At 34.8% G+C, this 12,593-nt stretch overlaps 1 pseudogene; it reads left to right on the plus strand.

Annotated features, from left to right (window-relative positions):
* LOC106801494 (cytochrome P450 2C19-like) overlaps positions 1–12,593 on the plus strand; it is a 281,591-nt pseudogene that overhangs the window by 158,798 nt on the left and 110,200 nt on the right.

A 12,593-nucleotide genomic window follows, 5' to 3' on the forward strand; every position in this document is an offset into this window, starting at 1 on the left:
ATTTCTTATACATATAAATGTTTATCTTGTAATGTTTTATCAAACACTAAGATACTTTGTCCTTGAAAATGGGAGCCTTTTAAATATTTTAATGTACTGCACTAACATTACAACTGCCTAAACATAAAATAGCTGGCATAACTCACATCTTGAATAACCATACATATATCACTCAATTAGCTGAGTAAATATATACACCTTTTACCATTAAACCCCCTAAAAATCACAGGAGAATAGAGTTTATTATTTTTTATTTTTAAAATGGATAAAGGGAGACTCTGGGATCACACAGCTCACAGGTGACAGGACTGAGATTAGAACTGAGATCTTCTGATGCCCATTGTGGTGCACTGTGGCTTACACCACTGCTGCCTCAAGAACAATTTTAGAAAAACAAAACAAAACCTCCAAAAAGTTAATTACTCTGAATTTATACCCCACTGACCACGTTCACAAAATAACAGGCTTCACATTAAATAGATGTCCCTTATTTGACTCCAAAGATAAAAAGGCCATAGATCCTCCAATCTATTCGTCTCTCTATCATTGCAGAGATGAAACTTTCTCAGTGTAACTGAGAAAAGAGTCAATCTCAGAGTATTTAGGGGGGAGATCTTGAGAAACTATGGCTTCCTCTGCCTCCCAATTGCTCTCTAGACACAGCTGCTTCTGTTGCTTTTTTGGCCTGTCATTTCTTTTTGTACGATATAATATTCCACTATGATCTATTTTAATATTTGCCAGGATTGATTTACTTACGCTTTGTAAGCCACAGAAGGAGCATAAAACATACATTGATTAAGGAGTTGCCGATGTCTTTAACATCTAATTGTAGGATATTTCCAATAAGCTGGCCTTGGGGTTTCAGCACCTTGGCCAAGGACACACAGACTGCAGTTGGTAGAGCTCAGCTCCCCCCACCGCCAGAGCCCTGCGTGCTCCCACCAAGCGAAACATTGAGTTCAAGCAAGTTCCCCCACATTTACTGAGTGTGCACTATGATTCTGTATTCCGTGATTGACTCTAAAAAGTGATGTTAAAAATAAACATTAATTTAGTTAATAATTACAGCAATTATTGATTATAATGGGGTTCAGAAAAGTTTAGTTTTGTAACCTTTAGAACTTGTGTGAGTCCAGGTCTCAGTGAACCCTTTATCTAGGACAAAGAGAAACAGTAATTTTCTGCTTGACTCACATAGATCTAAACTCTAAGAGATATTCACTAGCTTATTTTAGATAAAATAAGCTCTTTCACTCTCTTTACAGTAATCGTTTTATTCTCAGAGAGACAAGTATCTCTTCCCTGCTCCTCCTTCCCTCTGCTAAGGCTCCTCCCTGACTCTTTCTTTAATAGAATGGAAAATTCATAGATAATTTGAGATAGAAGATATCTTTGAAGAAACCTAGTCTAATCTTTATTTTTAGGAATGAGAAGTTCGTAACTCAATGAAGTGAAGTGTCACCAAAACATCTGTTCAAGACCTTGTCTTAGAATCCAGGTTTCCCCACTCCCAGTTCAGTGACTTCTCATATTGAAGAAATTTCCCATTGCTGGCCAAATGGATGGACAGGAGACCATCAGTGTGAAGCCCTCTACGGTCATAGAGTAATGCAAACTTTGGCTTGGTTTGAATTGTGGCTTATTAATTAAATAATTTTTAATTAATAGACCTTATTTTTTAGAACAGTTTTAGGTTCACAGAAAAATTAAGCAAAAAGTACAGAAAGTCCCCACATACTCCTTCCCACACTCATACACAGGATATCCAGACCAGGGTGGAACATTTGCTACAATTTCTAAACCATCATCGACACATCACTATTAAAAAAAATCCACAGTTTACATTAGGGTTCACTTTTTGTGTTCTACATTCTATATGTTTTGAAAAATGTACACTGACATGTATCCACCCTTATAGTACTATGCAGAATAATTTCAGCGCCTTAAAATTCACATCCCCTGTGCTCCATCTATTCATTCCTCCTTCCTTCAAGTGCTTGGAAACTGCTGATCCTTTTGCTGTCTCCAAGGTTTGCCTTTTCATGAATCTTGTATAGTAGGAATCATACTATATATAGTCTTGTCAGATTGAATTATTTTACTTAGTAATATGCATTAAAGGTTCCTCCATGTCTTGTCATGACTAAACAACTCATTTTTTTTTGTACGGTACAATATTCCATTGTATAGTTGTCCCACAGTTTACTTATTCATTCACCTACTGAAGGATATCTTGGTTGCTTCCAAGCTTTGTCTATTATTGATGGAGTTGCAATAAAAATTCATGGGCAGGTTTTTGTGTTTTCAACTCATTTGGGTCATACCAAGGAGTGTTATTGCTGGATCATATGGTAAAATTATCTCTAGTTTTTAAAGAAACTACCAAACTGTTTTTCAAACTGGCTGTACTATTTTCCATTCCTACAAGCAATTCATGAGAGTTATTGTTGTTCCACACCTTGTCAACATTTGGTGTTGTCAGTGTTTTGAATTTTAGCCATTCTAGAGTTGTGTATCGTTATCTCAGTGATGATTGATTTTTAATTTCCTAATGATGTGTGATAAACATCTTTTAACATGCATATTTACCATCTGCATATCTTCTTTGATAAAGTGTCTGTTCATATTTTTTGCCCATTTATCAATTAGATTGTTCGTTTTCTTATTGTTGAGTTTTAAAGGTTCTTGTAAATTTTCTATAACAGTCCTTTATCTGTTTTTATAAATATTTTCTCTCTTGTCTTCTCATTCTCTTGACAATGTTTTTCACAGAGCAGCAATTATTTAACTTTAATGAAGTCCAATTTATGAATTCTCTTTTTTTCATGTATTGTGTCTTTTGTATTGTATTTAAAAAAGTTATCACCAGACAACAGCAAGATAGCAAAATAGAAGATTTCCCATTCATATCATTGCAGAGAAACAGCAATCCATGGACAAAATTGCCTTTGGGGGGCCAGCCCGGTGGTGTGGTGGTTAAGTTTGTGTGCTCCGCTTAGGCAGCCTGAGATTCGCAGGTTCGAATCCCAGTGTGGAACGACGCACCATTCATCAAGTCATGCTCTGGCAGGGTCCCAGATGAAAAATGGAAGAAGATGGGCACCTATGTTAGCTCAGAAGCAATCTTTCTCACAAGAAAAAAAATTGCCTTTGTAGGAGCTTTAGGATCCAGAAAGGAAGTTACAAAACCCCAGTATAGCCTAAGACTGAAAAGGGCCATTTTGAGAAGGCAGGCCTGCAACCAAGAGGCATAGTTGACAACCATGGTCCTGAAAACGAATCCAAAAGCAGCTCCATCCCCCTGTAGACTCAGCTGCAGCCCCATTATCATTGATCCTACCATGAGCACCATCAACCAAGGGACCCACAAGGAGCACTGTCACACATGCTTTGGGTAACAGACCATCTAACAATTTTCCCAGCTGTGGACCTTGAAGCAGGCTGTGATGCATCTCCAGTCCCTTTCAGTCATGATCTGGAGCAGTCCTACCCAGCTAGGGATCTATCAAGAGACACATCCATCTGTGACCCCAGAGGTTGGCCCACCAACCTCAGTTCAATGGCAGATCCTGAAGTGGCCCTGTAACTTGGTTCCAGTCACTTCTGGCTACTGTTTGGGGAATAGTCTTTCCTGCTGAAGGATCCACCTGATGAGTCAGTGAGAGCCCTTCTAAGGAACCAATGGGAGCCAACCCGTGGTAACAGACACACCATCTGCAGACTCAACTATGAATCCTGAAGCAGACCTTCGTCCCAACACCAGTCCTACTGACCAAGCTCTCAGAGGCAGTCTTATATGCCCAGGGACCAAGTAAGATGCACGTCACCCTAAGCACCTGATAACAAGCTTGACAACCACAGACCTTAGTGCAGACCCAGCAGTAACCATGAGAAGTGGCTCCAATCCTACTCACCTGAGACAACAGAGGCAATCCCATCAGCCTGGGACTAAACAGGAGAAGATCTTTACATGTCAAAACCCATCTGTAAAGACTAGAATAGATGTTTGTTACTTCAGATGAATAGACACAAACACAAGGCCACACAGTTCCTAAAGAAACAGTCAAATTTAACACCATCAAAAAAATATAAATAAAGCTCCAATAACCAATTAAAACAAATAAAGATCTATGAATTGTCTGAAAAAGATTCAAAATAATCATCTTAATTAATCTCAAATACAAGATAACACAGACAACTAAACAAAATGAGGAAAACAATACACAAACAAAATGAGAAGTTTAATAAAGAAATAGAAGTCATAAAAAAGAACCAAACAGAAGAATACAATGACTGAACTGAAAATTTCAACAGAGTTTCAAGGCAGACTCTATCATGCAGAAAAAAGAATCAGCAAACTCAAAATGAGACACTTGAAATTAGCCAGTTAGAGAAAAGAAAAGAAACAAAAAGAAAAAAGAATGATGCAACCAACATATGAGCACCTAAATATATAAGCAAATATTAACAAGTCTATAGGGAGAAATAGGCACTAACACAATAATAGTGGGGGGCTTCAATACCCCATTTTCATCAAAGGATAGATTATCTAGACAGAAAATCAATAAAGATACTTTGGACTTAAATGACACATTAGACCAGATGGACTTAAAAGACATTTACAAAACATCCCACCAAAAGCAGCAGAATACATATTCTTTTCAAGCACACATGGAGCATTCTCCAGACTAGATCATATATTAGACTACAAAACAAGTCTTAATGTACTTAAGAAGATTGAAATCAAATCAAGACAAATGTATGAAACTAGCAACCAATTATAAAAAGACAACCGGAAAATTCAAAAATATGTAGAGATTAAATAACATGCTACTGAACAACCAATGAGTGAGAGAAGAAATTAGAAGAGAAATGGAAAAATATCTTGATACAAATGAAAAGAGAAATACAACATACCTTCTATGTTTTGTTTTGTTTTGCTAATTGCTTTTTTTGGGGGCGGGGGACGATTAGCCCTGAGCTAACGTCTGATGCCAATCCTCCTCTTTTTGCTGAGAAAGATTGGCCCTGGGCTAACATCCTCGCCCACCTTCCTCTATTTTATATGGGATGCCACACAGCATGGCTTGACAAGCAGTGTATCAGTGTGTGCCCTGGATCCAAACCTGTGAACCTCGGACCTCCAAAGTAGAGCTAACGCATTTAAGTGCTACGCTACAGGGAGGGCCCCATTGTTTTGCTAATTGTTTTATAACCACAACTAATTTGTACAGAGAATGCTCTGTAAAAAATAACTCAGTAAAGGTTCAAAGATTGAGGTATTTCCTTAGGCAAAGCTGACAATTTCAGTCTCTGGAACTTGGAATTTCAGCTGCAGTCATTGGTTTTGGATTTACCTTTGGGTGTGCTGCATAAAACTTATGGGGTGCAGAAAAAGTAGTTCTAAGCGGGTGGTCCATAGTGATAAACGTTAACAAGAAATAAGGATATTTCAAATAAACAAAATAAATTTATGCCTCAAGGAACTAGGAAAAGAAGAAATTAAGCCCAAAGATAGTAGAAGGAAGGAAATTAAAAAGATATGAGTGAAAATAAATAAAATACAGAGTAAAAGACAATAGAAATATTAAGGAAACTAACAGCTGACATTTTGGGGAAAAAAAACAAAAACAGATAAACCTTTGGATAGACTCCCAAGAATAAGAAGAGAGGACTCAAATAAACAAAATCAGAAATGGAAGAGGAAATGTTACAACTGATTACCACCCAAATACAAAAGATCATAAGAGACTACTATGAAAAATAATTATATACCAACAAATTAGCCAATCTAGAATTAATAGATAAATTCCTAGAAACATACAACCTATCAAGACTGAATTATGAAGAAATACAAAATCTGAACAGACTGATTACTAGTAAGGAGATTGAATCAGTAATCAAAAACCTCCCAAGATACAGCACGTTGACTATAGTTAATAATACTATTTTGCACACTTGAAAGTTCCTAAGAGAGTAGATCTTAAAAGTTCTTGTGAAGAGAAAAGAAAAATTTGTTAACTATGTATAGTGACAGTTGCTAACCAGACTTATTGTGGTGATCATTTTGCAATACATACAAATATCAAATCGTTATTTTGTACACCTGAAACTAATATAATGTTATACACCAATTATATCTCAATAAAAAATACAAATTAAGACAATAAGATAAAGAGCTCACCTAAGGAATTGGTACTGGATTTTTACAAGAATTTTATAAAAGTAGGTACACCATAACATAACCTTCGAGAGGCTCACTTTTCCTTTCTTCCTTTCTTCTGGGATCACTGCATTATGTGTATGGTTTGAAGAAAGTCAAACTTCAACTCATTTATTACAACGTATTTTCTCAGATTTCACCCAAAGATTAAAGCTAAGCTCAAACAGATGTGTACATCTGTAAAGTAAAAATAAACATAAAGAATCAATACTGAAATATATTTATGTTGGATTTGCCTAATGACTTAAACCAAATATGTACCTAGTTTCTTGATTTTTCTATAACTCAATGTGATGTTTAATCAATTCCTATGTTATTTCCAGCATACTAGAAGGATCCATTGTGCCCCTTCCCGGTCACAGAGCCAGAGCAAATCACTGTTGCTGACTTCTATCACTATAGGTTAATTTAACCTATTCTTTAATTTCTTATAAATGGAATCATACAGATACAATATTCATGTTGGCTCCTTTTTTCTATCATTATGACTGTGGATTTCATCCATATTTGCATGTAGCAGTAATTGCTTTTTTTGTTGTTGGTGGTGCACAATCAATTGTATGAACGTACCACAATTTATGTATCCATTCTACTGTCAATGGGCAATTGGGTTGTTTTCAATCTGGACTATAAGGAATAAAGCTACTGTAAGTATGCTTGGAGATATCTACTAGTGGATATATGCATTCGATTCTCCTGAGTGTATTATTAGGAGTGGAATTACTGAGTCATAGGATAGAAACATAATTTTAGTGACTGTTGTCAAAAAGTTATCCAAACTAGTTGTAATTGCTTGCTATTTTTAAAATTAGGTACTTTCCCAGCATGAATGTCTCTAAGGCAAGGGGGGAAAAATATAACCTCCCAACATACAAAAGTCCTGGACCAAACGGCTTCACTGGTAAATTCTACCAAGCATTTAATGAAGAATTAATACCTATCCTTCTCAAACTCTTTCAAAAAATAGAAGAAGAGGGAGCACTTCCAAACTCATTTTGCATGGCCAGAGTTATCCTGATACCAAAAACAGACAAGGACTTTACAAGAAAAGAAAGTTACAGGCCAATATCCTTGATGAACATAGATGTAAAAATCCTCAACAAAATATTATCCAATGGAATTCAACAATACATTAAAAGGATCATACACCCTGATCATGTCAGATTTACTCCAGGGATGCAAGGATGGTTAAACATCTGCAAATCAATCAAAATATGATCCTTTCAACAGATACAGTAAAAACATTGACAAAATTCTGTACTACACATTTATGATAAAAACTCTCAACGAAGTGGATACAGAGAGAATGTACCTGGACATAATAGAGGCTATATATGACAAGCCCACCTCTAACTTCATGCTCAACAGTAAAAAACTAATAACTTTCCCTCTAAGATCAAGAATAAGACAAGGGTGCCACTCTCATCATTTTTATTCAACATAGTATTGTAAGTCCTAGTGAGAATAATTTGGCAAGAAAAAGAAATAAAAGGCATCCAAATAGGAAAAGAAGAAGTAAAACTATCTCTACTTGCAGATGACGTTATATAGAGAACATCCTAAAGACTCCACCAAAAAGCTGTCAGAGCATATACATTATTCAGTAAAGTTGCAGGATACAAAAGGAGTACACAAAAATCAGTTGAGTGTCTATACATTATTAATGAGTTGTCAGTAAAAGAAACTCAGAAAACAATCCAATTTGCAATTTCATCAAAAAGAGTAAAATACCTAGGAATAAATTTAACCAAGGTGGTGAAAGACCTGTACCCTGAAAACTATGAGACATTGAACAAGACACAAATAAATGAAAAAATATTTTGTGTTCATAGACTGGAAGAATTAATATTTTTAAAAAGTCCATAATACCCAAAGCAATCTAGAGAGTCAATGCAATCCCTATCGAAATTCCAATGGCATTTTTCACAGAAACAGAACAAACAATCCTAAAATTTGTATTGAACCACAAATAACCCCAAATAGCCAAAGCAATTGAGAAAGAAGAACAAAGCTGGAGGCACCACAATTCCATATTTCAAACTGTATTACAAAACAATTTAATCAAAACATTATGGTATTGGCATAAGAACACACACAAGTCAATGGAACAGAACAGAGAGCCCAGCAATAACCCTACACATGTATAGTCAATAATTTATGATGAGTGAGCCCAGAATACACAGTGGTGAAAAAATAGTCTGTGCAATAAATAGTTTCACATGCTAAAGAATGAAAGTGGACTACTATCTTACACCACACACAAAAATCAACTCAAAATTGATTAAACACTTGAAGGTAACAGCTAGAAGGTAGGGGATATGGTCCTAGACATTGGTCTTGGCAACAATTTTTTGGATTTGACCCCAAAATAAAAGGCAATAGGAGTAAAAATTAAAAAGTGGGACTAAATAAAACTAAAAAGCTTCTGTACACCAAAATTAACCATTATCAAAATGAAAAGGCACCCTTCAGAATAGGAGAAAATATTTGCTAATCACATATCTGATTAAAGGTTAATATCCCAAATATGTAAAGAACTCATGCAACTAGTAGGGAAAAAAATCCAATGAAAAAATGGGCAAAGAATCTGAATAGACATTTTTCCAAAGAAGACATCCAAATGGCTAACAGGTACATGAAAAGTTCAATGTCACTGATCATCAGGGAAATGCAAATCAAAACCACAAGTAGTTATCATCTCACACCTCTTATAATGGCTGTTATCAAAGAGTCAAAAGATAAGTGCCGGCAAGAGAGTAGAGAAAAGGAAACATACCTTATTGGTAGGAATGGAAGTTGTTACAATTATGGAATACAGTATGGAGGGTCCTCAAAAAATTAAAAATAGAATTAACATATAACCCATCAATCCCACCTGTGAGTATACATCCAAAGAAAATGAAATCAATGTTTCAAAGAGATATCTGCACTCCCATGTTCATTGCAGCATTATTCACAATAGCCAAGTTATGGAAACAACATCAGTCTGCTGATGAATGAATGGATAAAGAAAATATAATATATAATGGAATATTATTTAGCCATAAGAAAGGAAATCCTGACATTTGAATGATTAGATGAAACTGGAGGGGAAATTGGAGGGATTATACTGAATGAAATAAGCCAGACAAAGAAACAGAAATATTATGTTATCACTTCCATGTGGAATATTAAAAAAAAATGTCGAAATCACAGAAACAGAGAACAGAATTGTGGGTTGCCAGGAGCTGAGCGTGGGGGAAATGGAGAGATATTAGTCAAAAGGTGCAAATTTTGTGTTATAACATGAACAAGTTCTAGAAATCTAGATGTACAGCATGGTGAATATAGTTAATAGTACTTTATTGTATACTTGAAATTTCTTAAGAAAGCAGATCTTAACTGTTCTCAAGATACCAAAAAAAAAGAAAAAAGGTAACCATGTGGTAATGGATGTGTTAATTAACTTGATTGTAGTAATCAATCACAATGTATATTAAACCATCAGATGTATATTAAACCATCAGATTGTACCTTATATATAAAATTTTTATTTGTCAATTATACTTCAATAAAGCTGGAAAAATAAAATGAAATTTCTATTTAATATTTTTAAATATTTGCTGTTTTTTATGCTGGCACTCTTTATCTTTCCATTTATATTTCTATAAATATTTTCATCATACTTGCTATGTGGCCACTTTCAGATAATTCTAATACTTAGATTTAACAGGTTTTTCTTTCTATAGTCTACTCTTTATTCTCATACCTTTGTAAGTATCTTGTTTAGGTGTGTTTTATTTGATTTATCTTTTGCTCTGTTGAAATATAAAATACCTCCAGTACAGTGCATTAATTTTAAGTATACGTTTTGGTGAATTTTTACATATGTATATACCTTCATAAGTACCATCTACATCAAAATCTAGAACATTTTCCAACACCCCAGGAGGCTCTCTCATGGCCTTCTCCAGTCCATTCAGCCTAGAGAATAAAACATTATTCTGACTTCTGTCAATGAAGGTTAGTTTTGCCTATTCCAGAAAGGTACAAAAATAGAATCTTACGGAATGTACTTTTTGATGTCTGCTCTTTCATTCAACATTATATCTAAGAGATCCATCCATGTTTCCACAAGTAGCAGTGGTTTGTTCTTTTTTATTGATAGTTGTGTTCCATTGTATGAACATGACATGATATGTTTATGTAATGTTTAACAGACAATGGGTTGGTTCCAGTTTGGGGCTACTAAGAAGAAAGTTATCGTGAACACTCGTGTTCATGTCTTTTCTTAGATATATGCACACATTTCTCCAGGGTATACAACTAAGAGTAAAGTCCCTGGACTCTAGGGGTAGACATGTGGCTATATTTAGAACATATGGTCAAACATTTCAGAGTTTTGATACAAGTTATCCTCCCACCAGCAATATATAAGAGTTCCAATTATAGCACATCAGCATGAACATGGGATTTTCAGAGTTTTGTTTTTCCATTTTGGTATAATGTATTAGTAATTCATTTGTGGTTTTAATTTTTATTTCCCATACAACTAATAAAGTTGAGTACCTATTCTCACGACCACATGGAAATCCTCTTCTGTGAAGTGACTGTTCAAACATTTTCCCCATTTAAAAAATATTTAGGGTGTCATTCTTTTTCTAATTTTTAAAATACTCTGGGTATAAATCCTTTCATTGATATATTAACTGCAAATATTTCTCCCAGTCTGTAGCTTTCCTTTTGATTAGCTTAAATGGTATATTTTTATAAATACGTGTTGAAATATTAATTTAAATAAAGATCTATTTATCGACCTCTTATAATTAGTGATTTTTGTGTCCTATTTTTAAAATTGTGTGCAGAGATCAAGGTCATAAAGATTTACTCTTATGTTTTACACAGAAGATTTACAGTTTTATTTTTCACACTTCTTTCTATAATCCATCTCACATTACTGTGTGTAAACAACTTGTAGGGAACAAGTTGCATTTTCATCCAACTGAATATCCATTTCATCTAGCATCAATTATTGAGATTATCCTTTTCCTGCTAAATTAAGTGGCACTCTCACATGATCATATAGGTGTGACTCTGTTTCTAAACTCTTCTATTCCATTCTGAGTTGCTATCCATGTGCCAATACAACACTGTCCTAATTATTAGAGCTTTAAAGTTGTCTTTTTTTTTTTAATTTTTTGTTTATTGCAGTAACATTGGTTTATAACATTGTATAAATTTCAGGTGTACATCATTATACTTCTATTTCTGCATAGATTACATCATGTTCACCACCCAAATACTAATTACAACCCATCACCACACACATGTGCCGAATTATCCCTTTTGCCCTCCTTCCTCCCCCCTTCCCCTCTGGTAACCACCAATCCAATCTCTGTCTCTATGTGTTTGTTTATTGTTGTTATTATCTACTACTTAATGAAGGAAATCATATGGTATTTGTCCTTCTCCTTCTGACTTATTTCACTTTGCATAATACCCTCAATGTCCTTCCATGTTGTCACAAACGCCTGGATTTCATCATTTCTTAAGTCTTGATATCTGATGTGTAAGTCCTCCATCCTTCTTCTTCTTCTTCAATATTGTCTTGAGTATAATATCTTCTTTGAATTTCCACACAAATTTTTGTATCAATTGGTCAGTTTCCACAGAAATTCTGATAAGATTTGATTGAGCATTCATTAACTCTACAGGGCATTTGATAACTGACACCTTAACAATATATTTTTTTTCAATTTAATAACATGGTACAACTCTCCATGTATTTGGGTATTCTTTAATTTCCCCCTCCCAGCAATATTATGTAGTTTGCAGTGTTGAAGTGTTGCACATTATACCTTAGATTTATTTGTAGGTATCTGAGGGGGTTTTTAGGTTATTTTAAATGGTTATTTTAACAATATCATTATCTAATTATTTATTGTTAGTATGAAGAAATAAAATTCATTTTTGTATCCAGTTCCTATGGCCACACTTCTTTATCACCAGCAGTACGTTTCTATTCAGCTACACATTTATACCCTCAAGACCTAAATAGAACATTCTTAGCAGTTTACTTTGTTTATTTTTCTTTCATGACTATTTGGAACTAATTCTGTAAAGTTTCTATTCTTTGTCATGTGCACCCACTAAAGCCTCTGCTCAGTTAGCTTACTGCTCATCCAATAATTAGATATTTCCTTAGTAGTCTAGAACCAATACATCTCCTAGTCTCTACAAAAGGCTCAGTGTGTATGTTGGAGCATGGCTTCAACACTCATCTAGCCAATTTATTATTATTTATTATCCTCCCTTAGCCTTCACCTCCTGCACACACAGAGACTCAAGGGTAACCAGAGGTGAGAGCTTAGGGTCTTCTCAGGTCTTT

The sequence above is a fragment of the Ceratotherium simum genome, chromosome 6, assembly GCF_057802395.1.
Source record: "Ceratotherium simum simum isolate JZ-2026a chromosome 6, ASM5780239v1, whole genome shotgun sequence".
NCBI classification, from domain to species: Eukaryota; Metazoa; Chordata; class Mammalia; order Perissodactyla; family Rhinocerotidae; genus Ceratotherium; species Ceratotherium simum.